Source organism: Podarcis melisellensis (genome assembly GCF_964234715.1).
Source record: "Podarcis melisellensis genome assembly, chromosome: 2".
In the NCBI taxonomy this organism is placed as follows: Eukaryota; Metazoa; Chordata; class Lepidosauria; order Squamata; family Lacertidae; genus Podarcis; species Podarcis melisellensis.
In genome coordinates, this window is record NC_138529.1 from 22,938,591 (window position 1) to 22,956,312 (window position 17,722).

At 44.5% G+C, this 17,722-nt stretch overlaps 1 long non-coding RNA gene across 1 annotated transcript in view; it reads right to left on the minus strand.

Moving 5' to 3' along the window:
- Positions 1-225: 225 nt before the first annotated feature.
- Positions 226-17,722, minus strand: part of LOC309363599 — a 184,481-nt gene continuing 166,984 nt past the window's right edge. Inside the window, exon 4 of the long non-coding RNA XR_014165458.1 lies at positions 226-333. This is a non-coding gene — a long non-coding RNA (uncharacterized lncRNA). The remainder of the gene's footprint in view (positions 334-17,722) is intronic.

Genomic DNA, 17,722 nt, shown 5'->3' on the forward strand with positions numbered 1-17,722 from the left:
ATCCAGACATTATGATTAGAAGATATATTCCCCACCACCACCACCCTCAAGCAATGCATTTTGTGTCCACTAACAAGTAAAATGATAATAATAATTATCTTAGTTAAATATCCTCAAAGATATTTTTATTCTTAGATTCTTAAAATTGAGAATGTTAAATAGAGTGAAGATTCTTTAGCTGTTGTTGTTGTTTATTCTGAAAAAGCGTCTCCACCCCCATCGTTCAGCCCGGACACTGAGGTCCAGCACCAAGGGCCTTCTGGTGGTTCCCTCACTGCAAGAACTGAGGTTGCAGGGAACCAGGCAGAGGGCCTTCTCGGTAGTGGCGCCCACCTTGTGGAACGCCCTCCCGTCAGATGTCAAGGAAATAAACAACTATCTGGCTTTTAAAAGACATCTGAAAGAGGCCTGTTTAGGGAAGTTTTTAATGTTTGATCTTTTATTGTGTTTTTAATATTCAGTTGGGAGCCGCCCAGAGTGGCTGGGGAAACCCAGCCAGATGGGTGGGGTATTAAAAATATATTATTATTATTATTAATAGTAGTAGTGGTAGTATTGCCATAGCCAGCTAACTCAAACCAGTAATCGTCAAGAGGGAAATGGGGACTTCCAAGTCTTTGTTTGCTTTATTTATTTTGTAGAATTTATATAATGCTTGATTATGGGAAACCTCAAATCAGTTTACCAGAAGCAGATAATGTTATAAAATGCTCTGCTTCCCCCACCCCCTTCTCATAATAACAGGATTCTTTTTCGGGTAGTCTTGGACACCTCTACTTTAAGGGCTTTGATGTAAATTTAAGGATGCTGGATAGAAGACCATGAAAAACACACACACACACACACACACACACACACACACGTAGTTCTAGACATGGTGCCAAACCATTATCTAAGCTTCCAAACAAAACTAAGGCAACAGCCTTTAACTATCATAAGAATCTTTTAGACAAACTGCTTCCTAAGCGCTCATCCTGAATTTATTTGCAGTGAGATTGGACAACATTGGCCATTTACGGAAGGGTAGATGACATTGCCTCAAAGCTAGTGTAATCCCACACTTTACGCTGCATTTCTCCATTACTTTTCTTACCACAAAAAAGGGCAGTTTTGGAGATAAGTGAATTTGTGGCCCAGGAAAGGCCAAATCAGTTTTAACTGTGCAACCCGTATTTACCAGGATGAGATCTGAAGCCAACTTGAAAATAGTGACAGACTGGAAGCACCCATAGTCAGTAATATACAGCTGAATTGATGATGCACCTAGTTCATGAAAATGCAGGAGCAATACTATTTCTGTCTTCCATGTTAGGCACCTCTTATGTGCTATGTGTGCGTGGTTGTTGTTGTTGTTGTTTACATGGAACAATCATTTCAGAATGCAAAGGGTTAAATTGTACAAAGCTCCATTTCTTTATTTCCTGTTAATCACATCATTGCCCGCATTAAAGAGAGAGAGCGAGAATGAGAGAGAGAGAGAGAGAGAGAGAGAGAGAGAGAGAGAGAGAGAGAGAGAAGAAACCAACAACAACAAAAACTGAAACATGTTTATTTCATTTGTTTAATTTCAAGTTCTGAGCACACTAGCTGGAAACTATGCTTGATAGTTAAACTGAAAACATTTGGATTTCCTTTCCCTCTCTGTCGCCACCCCCAGTTAGATCACTTCGTTCTTAGTCCAGGATTTAAGCAACATATTTTTTTTATAAAGCTATGGAAGCCAGACAGCAAAAACAGAAGGGATTTGCAGTTCTGCTGCATCAAATTGCACCAACTCAGCCCTGGTAATACATCAGATGTTTCATTCTGCCCATTTCTCTCTCTCTGTCACACAGACACACACACAGACACACACACACACACAATAATAATAATAATAATAATGGCAGCAATGATAATATAGAATAGCAAAACAGGCCACAATCATGCAACCCTCAGACTGACAGACTTTTCCAAAAAAACACGTTCCTCATACCCAGAACATTTTCCTTAAATGTGCTGGGAACCTTGACCTGCAGGTTTTTGCCTCCCAGTCCCGTTTCCATCTTCTTTTAGGCAGATTTGCTCTTGAGCATTCATCTGCTACAACTTCCTCCTCCTCTTGATGATTGCATGGAGAGATACTAAACCCAGAAGTGGAATGGGATGGAAAGTGGTGGATGTCACGACGCTGGAACTACCTTGCAAATAGGTTCGCAAAAAGTGTAATCAGCTCAATAAATAGAGTAGCTCAATAATTAGGAAAGTTAGTAATTTGTTACATGGCTTGGGACAGGGATACCCGGGGTGACATCTTCCCCCACATCAACCTGCCACCCCACCCAACCCACTTCCAGGTGCTTCCACCACCTGAAGTTAGATGGCTGGCTAAGAACATGAGAAGAGCTTCCTGGATCAGGCCAATGGCCCATCTAGTCTCTATTCTCATAATGACCAACCAGATGCATGTGGGATGGAAACCCACAATCAGAACCCAATAACCAAGAGCACTTTCTCGTCCTGCGGTCCCCATCAACTGGCATTCAGAAGTGTTATTACTTGTCGAGACAGAGCAGAGCTGCCATGGCTGGTAGCCATTGGTAGTGTTCAATAGCCTTCTACAAGGCTACAAGGGGAAGGGCATTTTCAGCTATAACACCTTCTCCTCGGGGAAAATGTATTTTAGCGGCCAGCTGAATACCTTTTTATTTTTATTTTGCATCTTTGATCCCTGGTTATTTTGGTTCCTGTTGCAATTGTTTTTTAGCCTTGTCTTTCTTTTTCCCTTTTTGTAAACTGTCTTTGAAATTTTGAACCGGATAACAGTGTGAGTTGTTCACACATTACATTCAACAAGTGTAGAATTTGTGTACCGGTGTGGGCAAACAGCTGAGCTGCACACTTGCTCACATGTTGTATTGTGTTTATTGTGTTATCCTGTTGGAATACCACCCAGAGTGGCTGGGGAGGCCCAGCCAGATAGGCGGGGTGTAAGTAATAAATTATTATTACTACTACTACTACTATTATTATTAGTTGAACATGTGTACCCAACAGTTGAGCTGTATAAGTTGCCTAGAAATGATTTTTGCTTGTCACAGGCAACCAGATATTTACCCCATTTTTCAGTGTATAAAACTGCCCCCCCATGTATAAGACGACCCCTATTTTTTAAAACTCGAAAAGATTGCCCAAAGTTGTTGAGTCGCTTGTGAGGCTCCGCAGCTCATAGCTACATCTTCTGTAAGATTGCTACTTATGTGTGATCAGGACCATGATGCCGTGAAATAACTATATTCACAAGTCATGCAGGTGAAGTGGATGATGTTGTGACTTCTCATTCTGGCACTAGGTTAAGAAACTGAGCTGCCCCATCACAAAGATCCAAGGTTGAACGACACCTCTGCTATGGGCTCCCTAGAATGACGACATGGATTGAGGCGCAAGCCTTTCTCCATTCTCTGTGCCCCATCTTCAATAATACTCACTGTAGGAAGAAGAGCCCAGCTAGTTTAGCATCCTGATTCCCACAGCGGCTAGCCACATTCCTACGGGAAGCCCACAAGCAGGTCAGGAGGGCAACAGACATCTCCTGCTGTTGTATCCAGGCAACGAGTACTCACAGGCATGCTACCTTCAACCTTGGAGGGTAGCATTCAGCCGTCATGGCTAGTAGCTATTTATGGAGCTGTTGTATGAAGCGGTTTAGAGTACAGTATTCCATTTGCTACATCAGTGCTTTTTGTGGTTGTTAGTTGTGCCTTATTCCACAGTTTAGGAATCCATCACCTGCTCCGCCGCTCTCCAATCCATATTCCATCTTGGTGAAGAAAAGCGGTTGAGAAATGTTAATAGATAGCAAATCATTTTCATGTCCTTTATCAACTGATATGAAACATTTGGTGCAGATGCAGGGCCCTTTTAATGTCATCTTAAAGGAAAACTGGCCAAGAAAAAGAATGTCCCGATAGTGAGAATGTGCTGAACAAAATATCAAGGTGAAAAAGACTGGTGTGTGTGTGTGTGTGTGTAGACATTTGAGAGGATAAAAGGAAGAGAAAATGTATCTCTTATCGAGTTCATCCCCAGTAACAAAAGTGTGTTGGCTGACAAGGCTGGCTTCAAATCCAGTAAAATTGTGTGCTTTCTTCTCTCACTGAAGTCTGTTTCACAATCCTTTTTCTTCTTCTCACTCCCCTTGTTATAAGTGGGTGTCTGCGTATGAATAATATCATTAAAATTGTGTTTTCTTAAATGCAGGCAGATATGAAACTCAGTTTTTAAAACTTTCTTGGCAGTTTGTGAACTTATGAATACTTTTTTCTTTTTCTTTTTTTGGATGGTTCAGTCAAAAGGACACGGAGAATATTTTAATAATTCTCACAATAACTTTGAATAACCTTACAGTGACTTTGATCCGTATTATGATCCACATTTGGAGGGGTGAAGCTACGAGAATGGAGGATTGCCATCTAGTGAGTTCATAACTGAGGTGAAACTTCCTGCTTTGCCGATATTGTTTTGTAAGTCACTTTGGGTCACTTCTTGAGAAGAAAGTGACTAATTAATGCAAATAATCATGATAATAATAATTTCTTAGCTACTATGCTACCCTGGCTCTCAGTGTTTAGTCCTACCTTCACACACACACACATAACACACACACACAGAGAGAGAGAGAGAGAGAGAGAGAGAGAGAGAGAGAGAGAGAGAGAGTGTTCGGGAACACAGATACCGGTACTTTCTGCAATCAGGGACTTAATAGTGATGGCTTTGGCAGTCCCCCCTGGTAATAATAGTTTGGTGAGCGGTCAGTAATTCTTAAGAGAAGTGTCAGAGTATGCCCACAAAAACACACACACACACAGACCTAGGATTCTTCACGACACTAAAATTGATTTGAACCAGCATCTTCATTGTATTGTCTGTGAGAGATACAGAATACTCAGGGCATCCTTGCTCTGGCCCCTGCATTTTCTACACCTTTCAAGAGTGCCCCATTCATACAAACTGCAGAGCCATCATATCTCCCTCCCAGTCTTTACCAAAACTCTGCTTCTTTCTCCCACCTGCCTGCAAATCTCTCAACTTACTTTGGGGCCCTTCAACTTCTATGCTACAAATGAGTTCTTCTTTTCCTCCCAGATATCTCACATTGTAGGGTGGTCCCCTAGCCCCCTTTCATCTGGATGGTACTGTGCTTGAAGATCTTCGAGTGCTCAAAATCTGGAATGACTAGGGAGGTATGGGGGACAAAATCAACAAGACAGTGTTTTTCACTCTGCAACCGGTCCTCTTTGGCTGTCTTCTGATATTCTCTCTCTCTCTCTCTCTCTCTCTCTCTCTCTCTCTCTCTCTCTCACACACACACACACACACACACATACACAAACTGCTGTGTTTGGTGGTGCCCTCTGCTAGTGAGCTTGGGGCAGGAAGAAGAGAACTGGTCAGCTAGAATAAAGTTTTCTATTACCTGCTGCTGGCTCTCTCAAAGGTTTCGTTCATAGCTTTTTACTGTACTTGGGAGCCTAGAGGCTAAACTACCTTATTTCCCCTCTTTTTTGCAAATAAAGTAGCCTAAACTGCTGCCAATGGCAACAGGAGAACAGCAAGAGATGGTTCTGTATTACATCTTCCTTTCCTTCTGTGTGTCCTCTAAACAAAAAACCTCTCTCTCTCTCTCTCTCTCTCTCACACACACACACACAGAGAGAGAGAGAGAGAGAGAGAGAGAGAGAGAGAGAGAGAGAGAGAGAGAGAGAGAACAGTACCTTTTCCACCTGCAAAGGTGAGAAAACAGCTTGGTTGGTGTGCGTATGTAATTTTGATCAGACAAATGGCAGGAAGGCTATGCAATCAACTCTGTATCACCTTTACAAGGCTGCTCCAGTTAGCCATTGCTATAATGCAAGTCTTATCTTCTCCATAATGGGCAGCTTTAGGACAAATGCATGCAGTTGTCTTGGTGTTGGCATAGCAAAGGCAGTGCTTGCATGCTCGCATGGAAATGAAATTGTGCCATCTTGTCTGATGACTTCCCTGATGGAAATCAGCTCAAACCCAGGGGTACTTAAAAGGAGTGTGAGCAAGTAAAATGACAAGCATTTAAATCACAATTAAAATACTGTGGAACGTAAGCAGGTGCCATGGTGTAGCATGAAATCTCCTCTCCCCCTTTTGTTTTTAAAAATATTGACTTGACTGTATTAAAAAAATGGCAGGAACGGCCCATATTTCTCCTCCATGTACAAAGGAAGGAAATGCAAAACCTACATATGGGAAGGAAAGGAAGCTGAGAGCAAAGTGGGTGGCTGTAAGGAGAAGACTGGGAAGGAAAAGAAGTTCCCTGCACAGGAAATTCTCTCCTCCCTGCTTATCTCACCCCTGCTGTCAGAGCTGCAGCTTCCTTGTGCTACTGATCTACATGCCTGGCTCAGGCAGGAAAGAATCTCCTGCTGGCCAGTCCCTCTCCTTTCCAGCTTCCTTCTTCCAGCCCCATCTACATCTTCACTCCTGGCTTCAACACACCTTTTCCCCCTAGCTGAGCTGGCTGTGCACTGGCTGTGGCAAACAGGCTACGGCAACTGCTTGGCCTGATGCAGTATTTTTGTGAATGTTAAGCGGATCAGAGTATTTCCTTAAGACCATCCAGATGAGTTCCTATGGCAATCAGAGGTTGAGGGTGGGGAGATGCGCAGAGGCCATTTGTGTGAATGTGCCCTTGGGCACATTCCGCTCAGAGGAGAATGAAAACATGCAGTGCCATTTGAGATGTTAGTGCAGGAAGTGGATCAACGTGTGTAAAATGGGATTGCAGTCTTATACTTGGAGTTGCACTGAATTTAGTGAAACTTTTTCCAGAAGTAAAGGGTTAGGGCCAATGGTGTCCAAACTTTTTTTCAAAGAGGGCCAGATGTGATGATGTGAAGGGCCGTGGGAGCTGTCCAAAGTTGTTGACCTTGAAGTTGGATTGAAGTTGTTGAGCTTCTTTTAGGGTTGAAATTGTTGAGCTGTTTTAAGGGTTGGAGTTAGGCTGGTTAGGCTAGGTCAAGCCACACACTATATCTCAAGGATATTTCTTCTGGATAACTTTTTCATTCCTCATAAGTATAGCAACATGATAAACACAGCAGGGGTGGAAATCTAAGTTCCCCCTTCGCTGTCTCCACCCCCCCACCTATAGGATGGTATCCTTTCGGTAGGCATATCTATTAACGATTATGAAGTGACCAGAAAAAACGATCCTAGCCTGTTCCTGTGTCTTTAACAGCAGTGTACCCTGAGGAAACCAGCCACTGATATTTTTCAGAACATGGAGAATAAGGCTCACTGCTCGGAATAGGCACTTGCAGCCCAGGCAGAATTGACACACACCAGCCCATGTCACAATTGACACCAGCTGATTGACAGGTGGGCATGGTTTGCGGGATATAGCCTTGTGGGCCAAATAGTTCCCCACCCCTGGAATAAGCATTACCAACTGCTACTGTGAGTGGCTCAAGCTACCGTTAAAGGTACAGGAGCAGAGACCAATGAAAAATTGGCAATCCTAATATCTCAAATATAAGCCCATTTAATTATTCAAAAAAGCAGTCATCAACAAGTCATTCCGGCTAGAGGTATAAGATCTCTTACTGAGTGCATATGTGTAGTCTAAAGCAATGAAAGGGATCATTTGTCATCTACTGGAGAGATGGAAGGGTGGTAACTGAAGATCATACCTGTACTATTAAGGTTTACTTTCCTCTGTCCTCCACTTCCTTGATCTGATAAAAGTGCCATATTGACTCATCCGGGAGCTGTAATTAATTTCACTTTGTGGCTTGTCACGTACTTTCTGACTTATTATAAAATCCACATATACATATGAACACTACTGAGAGGAGTTTAATGCACCTATGAAGCAATTTACAATTAAAACAAGAATAACTTCAAAGGTATTAACTCACATGTGGGCTCCAAGCCTCTCATGGTGTTCTATATACAGGGCTTTCCTTTCATTTTGATCAAACCTGTTCCATCACTTCAGCTGAAGTAGTTGCAAGCCTTTGATCTTGTTATCAACGTGACCACTGGTGAGAACGCTACAACTTGCATTGCGTGTGACAGCGTATATGGTGTCAGTTGCTGTGCCTGAATAGCAGGTTTTCAATTCTGGGTGAAATCTTGACTTCTCTCAGAGCCACTGCAATTTATACCTCTGGCAGGTACTTTCCGGTAAGACATTCATTTTGCGGTAAAGAGGTTGCAGAGCACCTTTGTGGTGCTTCAGTAATGTCATCCATTTGTCCAGGGTAAAGATGATAAGATGTTCTTTTAAACTAGCTGTGCTACTGACTTGCTGCTTTGCTAGGGGCTCCTTCGCAAGCCAGATGGGGGATTCCCCAGGTGATAATTCTGCAATTTACCAGACCAGGGCTGTGCTAAATGGCTCTGTGTGTGTGTCCCACTCCCTCCCTTATGAACCTCTCTCATAAATGGGTGCGATCTTGAGAGAACGTCGCCTGCAAAAGTCCAATGAAATGAAATGAAATGAAAAGGACCTTGACTTCCACTGTAGCATTGAGCATAAGCTCATTTGAACTTTAAAGGGCGAAGGCAGATGCAGTAGTACCTCCGGTTGCAGATGGGATCCGTTCCAGACCTCCGGTCGGATCCCAAGGTTTCCCAAGGAGGCACCACTTCTGCGCATGTGCGCAGCTCGGTAGAGTGCTTCTGTGCATGTGCACGCAGCGAAACCTGGAAAAATACTTCTGGGTTTGCCGCATACATATCCCGAAGGATACGTAACCGAAGGTGAACGTAAATAGAGGTACCACTGTATAGTGTTTTAGAGCAGTGGGGCCACTCTGGGAGCATCCTCTTCGCATACAGAAGATCCCTGGGTTCAATCCATGGCATCTCCAGTTATTATTAATTTTATTTATTTATTTCATTTTAATTTATATCTCACCCATCTCGCTGGGTTCCCCTTACCACTCTGGGTAGCTTACAACATTACACACACACACACACACACACATATATATATATAACAAATACAACAAAACATCAAACATTAAAAAACCTATACAAGCAACAAACAAACCAATAAATCAACAGAAATCGCTAACAACAACAACAAACAGTTTAAAGTTATGCCCAAATTAAAATAACCACCAGCACCAACTAAACAGTTAACCAACACCAACCCGACAAAAAACAAGACAGAAGAACCAAAATTAGTGCCATTTAAAACATTTTAGAAACATTTTAGCCAGTTGGCGCAAACTAAGAGTTATTCCAGCAATGTCCCTCCTGCCTCCCAGGAGCCTTTTTTAGCTGTTCAGGGTGAGTCTGGGCCCTGCCCCTAGGCCAGGTGGAAATGGGCCTCCCAACATGGAGGAAGTATTTCTTTCTTCCAGCACCCAGGCAGCAGCAATTAGGGTTAGGGAAGATTCCTGTCTCAGATCCTGGAGAAGCACTGCCAGCCAGTGTTTACATTCAGCGGTGTCCAAACTTTTTTCAAAGAGGGCCAGATTTGATGAAGTGAGGGGCCGTGGGGGGCGACCGAAGGGCCAACCAAAGTTGTTGACTTTTTTATGATTGAAGTTGTTGAGATTTTTTTTTAGGATTTTACCCCAGGAAATAAACTGCCACAGGGGCCGGATTAAACCAACCAACGGGCCAGATTAGGCCCCTGAAGTGGACTTTGGACATGCCTGGTTTACAACACTGAGCTGAATGCACCAATAGTTTTGTCTCAGTAGAAAGCAACTTCCTATGTAGCCAGTACAACATGAAACTCTTAATCTCAGGGATATGGGCTTGAGCCCCACGTTGGGCAAAAGATTCATCTGCATTGCAAGGAGGTTAGACCAGATGACCCAGGTAGTCCCTTCCAACTCTACAATTCTATGATTCCTATCATATCATCAGAAACACCCAACAATCCCCAGTGCAGATCTGCATTATAAAAATAGTTTCTTCTCTAATTTATATGGGAATGAAAGAGAAGATAGAGCATTCATCCAGCCATGTTTAATTTTTATTTTTTTAAAAGTTAGAGGGTGGTGGGCAGAGGCAGTAAAATCAGTGTGTTAATTCACTCATATGCTTATCAGTCACGTCAGTAACAAACTGGGAAGGAAACCGGTCTTATCCCACCGCAGAGGAACATGCTGTGTGTTCTTTTTAATATGTCTGACTTCACCCAAAAGTTTCTTGCATATTTTTTTCTGCATTGGCTTCTGAATCAGACATTTCGGAATCATTTCCTTCTTTGATTCCGCTTTACTTTCGGTTGCTTTTTGGACAGTGAGCGCCCCCCCCCAAACTATTGCTTTTGGGTGATAAGCAGAAACTCACACATAAGACGTGTGTATGTCGTGTGTAACAGCAACAGTAAACTGAAGGTGTACCATTGGGAGAGTGGGGCAAGATTATCTGGGTCAGTTTTAGGTTTTAAGTTGCTGCCTTGTATCACTTTTGCTGCCTTAATGAATAGGTGACAGGCAAAGAAGCAAAATATGAATTGTTAATTTTGCCATCTGCTCGATCTGGGAATTCATTTCCATTGGCAGACTGGAGAATCGGATGGAAATTCAAAGATACCCAACTTCCATGCTGCTTGTACAAGCTACGTGTCTATCGGCTTCCCTCTAGGCCTAACAAGAAGGGCATCTATGTGTAATTACAGAGATGATGAAATTTAGGAAACTCTTGACTTTCAAGCATGAAGGAAAGCATGAAAGGGCTACTTGTTCCTGCATTTCCTTATCTAGTCCATCAGCCTAGCTTTTAGCAGTGCACATGCCCCAAGCGTTACAAATTATTGTATGGTTTTGTTGGTAAGACGGGAAGAGGTTACGCAGAGACAGCATCACGAAATGGTCTCTATAAAGCATCTGGGATACCCCTGTTGTGTTTACCCTTTTCAGCTCAATCCGTTGTTTTGTTTCATCTCCAACCATAGCAGTCATCCTCACTGTTAAACTCTCCCACAGACCACAACGGATCTACTATAGTACAAAAAGCACCCTGTGGAGGGAAAAATGACCCCTGTGCATTTCAAAGGCTTTGTGTTTACACAGTCTACACCACACTGGCAAGTGAGAAGGAAACTTACTTGGAAAGATATGTGAGGCTTCCCTTGGAGTGCTTTTGTGTCTTGCAGGACTTCTGCAGGGAGGGAGGTCCAGTTGTGGAGCAGCCACCAAGCAGGCCTATGCGAATGCTCTTGTCACATGGTTTGCATGCATGAATAATGCCATAACTGTGGTACCTTCAGTCAGCCTTAACAATTGCAGTCATGCAGAGGAAGAAATGTGGTTCATAGATCATAGAATCGTAGAGTTGGAAGAGACCCTGAGGATCCTCTAGCCTAGTCCAACCCCCTGCAATGCAACTGTCCCTTACAGGCATCAAACCTGCAACCTTGGCATTATCAGCACCAAACTCTAACCAACTGAGCTATCCAAGCTGATCCTTGTGGATGGCCTGTTTAGGATTATAGAAATCCAAAGTGGAACCTTTAAATTAGAAAACCTGTGTAGACTATGCAGTGCTGAAGTGACATGAGTCCTGTGGATCGTGATTCTCCAGAGGTTAACAAAGAAATCCCAGCACAGGTTACAATAAAAACATGCTACCAAGCCCAACTGATGTTACTGAAAAACTGAACACCAGTTCAGCACACTAGCAAGTGGTAGTAGTGATGATAATTATAATATCTATACCCCACCCGTCTGGGTTGCCCCAGCCACTCTGGGAAGCTTCCAACACATATAAAAACATAACAAAACATTAAAAACCTCCCAATACAGGGCTGTCTTCAGATGACATGACTGTGTAATTCTTTATCTCCTTGACATCTGATGGGAAGGCGTTCCACAGAAATGGCACCACTGCCAATAAGGCCCTCTTGCTGGTTCCCCATAACTTCACTTCTCGCAGTGAGGGAACAGCCAGAAGGCCCTTGGAAATGGATCTCAGTGTTTGGGCTGAATGATGGGGGTGGAGACGCTCCTTCAGGTACAGAGTGCCAAAGCCATTTAGGGGTTTAAAGGTCAACACCAACATTTTGACTAAAGGTCAGCACATCTGACTATGAGGACAGAATACTTCCTTTTGTCTGCCTCGAGTCTCCCACCATTCAGCATTAGATCAGGGTAGACAATTTCCAATTGTGCTTTTCAGATGATGCAGACTCCCATCATTCTTGGCCATTGGCCCAGCCCCAGCTGGCTGGGGCTGACAGAGGTTGCAGTCCAAAACATCTGGAGGGCACCATGTTGGCTACCCCCCCGGACCCTTGTGACTGATCACAACTAAGTGCCATGCTCCTATGGATGCAGCCAAGCCAACCCTCTGTGCAGCCGGGGAACTTTGCTCACATACAAATGAATAGTCGGTTGCACTCCCGTCTCCCCCTTCGTCAATCCATTCGTTTGAACGTATGTAAGGAACTGGACGTGGGTGGCGCTGTGGGTTAAACCACTGAGCCTAGGGCTTGCCGATCAGAAGGTCAGCGGTTTGAATCCCTGCAGCCATTGCTCGGTCCCTGCTCCTGCCAACCTAGCAGTTCAAAAGCATGTCAAAGCGCAAGTAGATAAATAGGTACTCCTCTGGCAGAAAGGTAAATGGCATTTCCGTGCGCTGCTCTGGTTTGCCAGAAGCGGCTTAATCATGTTGGCCACATGACCCGGAAGCTGTATGCCGGCTCCCTCGGCCAATAAAGCGAGATGAGCGCTGTAACCCCAGAGTCGGCCACAACTGGACCTAATGGTCAGGGGTCCCTTTACCTTTAAGGAACTGGAAAAATGTTGCCTACGAAGTGTGCTTCACGATAAAGCATCCAAGTAATACTTTACTTTGTACTTTGAAAGAGCTTTTAAAAATGACCCTCGATAATACATGCGCTGTTTTTAAGTGGAAATGTGGTGTGGCTCCGCATCGGGGCAAGTTTTGCACGCAAGCGCTGCTAAACCAGCAAAACTTTGTTCATTTCCGCTTCGAGATTCTTCAGTTTCAAAAGGATGCGCCCCCATCCCCCTCGCTCTGCAGAGAGCCTCGTGGCGCCTCCTGCGTTTTTGAAGCTCGCCTAAGCGAAGGCGGGAGTCCCGTCGAAGCTATAGTATCAAACCCGCTCAAACCCCGCCCATCCTCTGTGACAATGGCCGATGTGCCCGCCCACCCGAGAGCGGAGCGGAGCATTCATTAATAAAGGGAGAGCGCGGGGCGGCACCTCCTCCGCGCGCTCTGCTAATGTATCCATCGTAAGCATGTGCGTCCGCCGCCGCCTCCCCACCACCTGACTGTCCAATCAGAGGATCCCGGCTGGGGAGTAAGAGCTAGCTGAAGGGCCAATGGGAGGTGCCTGGGCGACACCCATCGGCGCGGCTTGGGGTGCGAGAGAGCGGCCGAGTTGCCAAACGCGGTGATCTGTGGCTCCCTCGATGGGGCGGCGGGAGGTGCTTGCGTTTGGCACGCAAGCTGCAGTTTGGGAGGCAGCGCGCGGCACCTTTCCTTCCGCGGCAGGCGAAGGGGTGGAGTATGGCTGCAGTGCTCTAGGCATGCGTGTACCTGGATGCGAGTCTTCCCACAATCGAATCAGATTGGGAACGGGGCGATGTCCCCTTTCCCTTGCCTCCAGATCTTTCAATCTGGCAAAATATCCGAGGCTGGGAGAACAGCTATGACAGGGCCTTTCACCTATCTGCGAGTCTTGGTCTGGGAATGTCAAGACACCTTCCCCATCGCTGTCATTTACTCCAAAGACACCCAGTTCTAGGCGCCAGGTATCGCAGACACCTCTGACGTTGTCGCCAGCCGTCAGATGCCCCACTCGCAGCCCCGACATGTGTAAATCTATTTTACCATTTTGGTGTAAAGTGGTACCTCGGGTTACATACGCTTCAGGTTACATACGCTTCAGGTTACAGACTCCACTAAGCCAGAAATAGTGCTTCAGGTTAAGAACTTTGCTTCAGGATGAGAACAGAAATCTTGCTCCGGCAGCACAGCAGCAGCAGGAGGCCCCATTAGCTAAAGTGGTGCTTCAGGTTAAGAACAGTTTCAGGTTAAGAACGGCAGTGGCGTAGCGTGGGGGGTGCAGGGGGTGCTGGCCGCACCGGGCGCAACATCTGGGGGTTAGGGTTAGGGGCGCAAATCCACGGGTTAGGGGGTGCAAATTACTTGCCTTGCCCCGGGTGTTGGCAACCCACGCTACGCCACTGAAGAACGGACCTCCAGAATGAATTAAGTACTTAACCTGAGGTACCACTGTATATGACTGAAATCAACATCAAGTTGGTTAAATTCTTTGAATTTTATTTAAACCTTAGTCAGGATTTGGCCCAAGCCAACTTCTAGGGGCTGAGGTACATCCCCCCCCCCCGATAAAGTATTTGAGGGCCTGCCCTCCCCCCCTTTGATGGGCTTTGCCCTTCAAATGGTGTGTGCATGCTGAATCATGTGATCGATTATGCAGGGTGGGGCTTACCTGGGTCCCCCCAATATTTTATTCAAGTTTGTACCATTGGCCCAAGTTACTGCGTAGTAAGGAAATGGGATTTTAAAAAAAAGTATTCCAGAAGAAATCTCTCGCCCCTATATTTTTAGAATCCAAAACGTTCTTCACTTGTCTTTATTGGCGAGTCAGTGTTTGTATCTGGCCAGGAGCTGCGACAATGGCCTGGTTGAGCCCTTCTACACGATTGCTGCTTGTGTTGCGGGTTTCTGCATGAAATGCGTCCAATAGCAAAATAAATGAATGTTTGTAATTATAAAAGTTGGTCTGGAGGGCTAATTATAGGCTGCATGCGTTCTTAGTGTATTTCCAAGGGACTTAACATAAATTGCATTCACACAAAAAGGTAGCCGAATCTGACACAGAGCCACGTGATGCGTTGATGGAGTTGTTGTTCTTCCATTAGCCTGTAAGAGTGCTGCTCTTAAGGGATGCCTTTGGTCTTAGTAAGACTATGGCCATTTAGGTCACTTAGACACACATAAGCTCATTTATATGACTGTATTTGGGACACGTAAAGCCTGGATACTAGAATTGTGCTTTGGAATTGCATCCCCATCTGCACTTCTGAAAATAAACCATAAGAAAATAACACAGATAAACTTACATCTGAGTCATTCGCAGACCCTCCCAAGTGTCCCTATTTTCCAGGGACAGTCCCAGATTTACAGAAGCCATCCCAATTTCTGATTTGATCCCGGAATGTCCTGCTTTTCCTAAGCATGTCCCTATTTTCATTGGAGAAATGTTGGAGGGTATGCGACCCCAAAGCCAAGGAGATAAGTAACTATACAACCTTTAGACATCTATATAGCCCTGTATAGGGACGTTTCTTAATATTTAATGTTTTATTATGTTTTTATATATGTTGGAAGCCACCCAGCGTGGCTGGGGCTACCCAGTCAGATGGGAGGGGTATTCATAATAAAATTACTGTTTTATTTTATTATTATTATTATTATTATTATTATTATTATTATTATTATTATTTAGGATGTCCCTATTTTCATTGGAGAAATGTCGGAGGGTATGCATTCACAGATCTTGTGCACATTTACCTCTGAATAAATAGCTGGGACACAGGGTGGTGGTTGTTGTTTAGATCTGGTGACACATTTCACAAGGATGCTCAAAACCCCCACATACATATGTCCTCGAAGAGCTTCCAAGACAATGGCCAAACATCCTCCAACAACAGGGGAATAGCCTGCTTAATACTGTCTCCTAGGCATCCTGCCTTGCCTTCCCTGCCCAGCCAATGGGGATCCGAGGGATGGAACCAGCCATGATGCCTGGGTAATGCTTCCTCTTGCCCTGTAAGCTGCTAGCAATAGACCACAGCTGTAAATCTCACTGTATATGATGCCCATATACAGTGGTGCCTCGGGTTAAGAACTTAATTCGTTCTGGAGGTCTGTTCTTAACCTGAAGCACTAATTTAGCTAATGGGGCCTCCTGCTGCCACTGCACGATTTCTGTTCTCATCCTGAAGCAAAGTTCTTAACCCGAGGTACTATTTCTGGGTTAGCGGAGTCTGTAACCTGAAGCGTATGTAACCCGAGGTACCACTGTAGTGGCAATGAAACAGAAAGGTGAATCAGTGCTCCATGTTCAAAGAGCCATGAGACACATTCACATTGTACATTCAAGGCTCATGGCTTCCCGCAAAGAATCCTGGGAGTCTACTCCCTCACAGACCTACAGCACCCTTTACAAACCAAAGCTTCCAGGATTCCTGGGAGAAACCACGTGCATTTAAATGTATGATGTGGATGTGTACCTCGGGTTACAGATGCTTCAGGTTACAGACGCTTTAGGTTACAGACTCCGCTAACCCAGAAATAGTACCTCGGGTTAAGAACTTTGCTTCAGGATGAGAACAGAAATCACGCAACAGTGGCAGCGGGAGGCCCCATTAGCTAAAGTGGTGCTTCAGGTTAAAAACAGTTTCAGGTTAAGAATGGACCTCCAGAACAAATTACGTTCTTAACCCGGGGTACCACTGTACCTTGCATTTGATGAAAATTATCCTAAGTAATTAGCAAAGATGCACAAAAGGCCCACTTCATCTAGCCGCACTTCCTTCCAAAAAATGTGTGCGTTTTCATTTAATTGCCCTGTGGCAATAATCCAGGCACATTTACTTGGGAGTAATTCCATTAGGCTGTAGTGGGACTGAGGATCAGGCTGCAAACCACCTAGATTTTTTATGGTACCTTCCCTTAGAGAGAGAAAAAAAGGTCCTGTGGTTCCCCATGTTTTTGTACAGCTCCTAGCACAATGGGCTGGGTCTCTGGGCTGTATGATAAAAACTAATTATAGTAATGTGATTAAAGACCATCTTTCTACTATTGAGGGGGGTGGGAAGAGAATACCCCGGTGGCCAAGTTTTATTCATGCGTATTAGTCTTGCTTGTTTTGTAAATGTAATTAAAAAATTAAATCCCTTAAAAATAAGCACGTAGAATAGATGAAGACAAGAAAAGTGTGTGTATACGGTATGTATGTGTGCGTGTGTGCCCGCGCGCCTGTTCGCACCCCTGCGCGCGCATAAAGGAGTAAATTAAACGAAGAGGAAAAACAGACTGGAACCGCTGAGTTCAGATGCATTATGGCACTGGAACTTCCATAAAGTTCAGAGGTTTTGGATTTCCGTGTTCTGAGGCTGCCCGTAAAATAAAATTTAAAAAAACGAAAAAGCTCTAAAAGACAACAGACCCAGACTTCATAAGGGGACTGAGTTTAGTGGGGGAAGGGAGATGGATTGGCCCGAAACCTGCACGCCAGATCCAATCTCTAATTAGAACCTTTTGTCTAAAGTCTTTTCTAAAGCATTCCGTGTCTGTTTAATATTTAACATATGGGGGGTGGGGGAACAGAGTTTTGTTGGTGTGCCAGTTATATTACAATCAGATATTGTTTAGTTAAGATGCAGAATAAAAAAGAAAGGAAAAGGAAAAGGCCAATTTTCTTCTAACATGAAACTTTAAAGAAGAAGAAAAGGCAGTGGGGGGGGGGAGCGCGCGGGAGTGGGGTGGGGTGGGGGACTCTACCGCAAAATGATATCACAGTCTTGCACTACTAAAGTTGATCATTCCATCCTCCCTCCTCTCCCCGCCCCCCCCCCCAGCGCGCCGCCCGCCACCTCTGCAAAAGAGCAATACAGCAGTTGCTCTGCATTGTATGGGAAAATAAAAGGAAGAGAGTTCAAACAGCAATTGATATTTATCT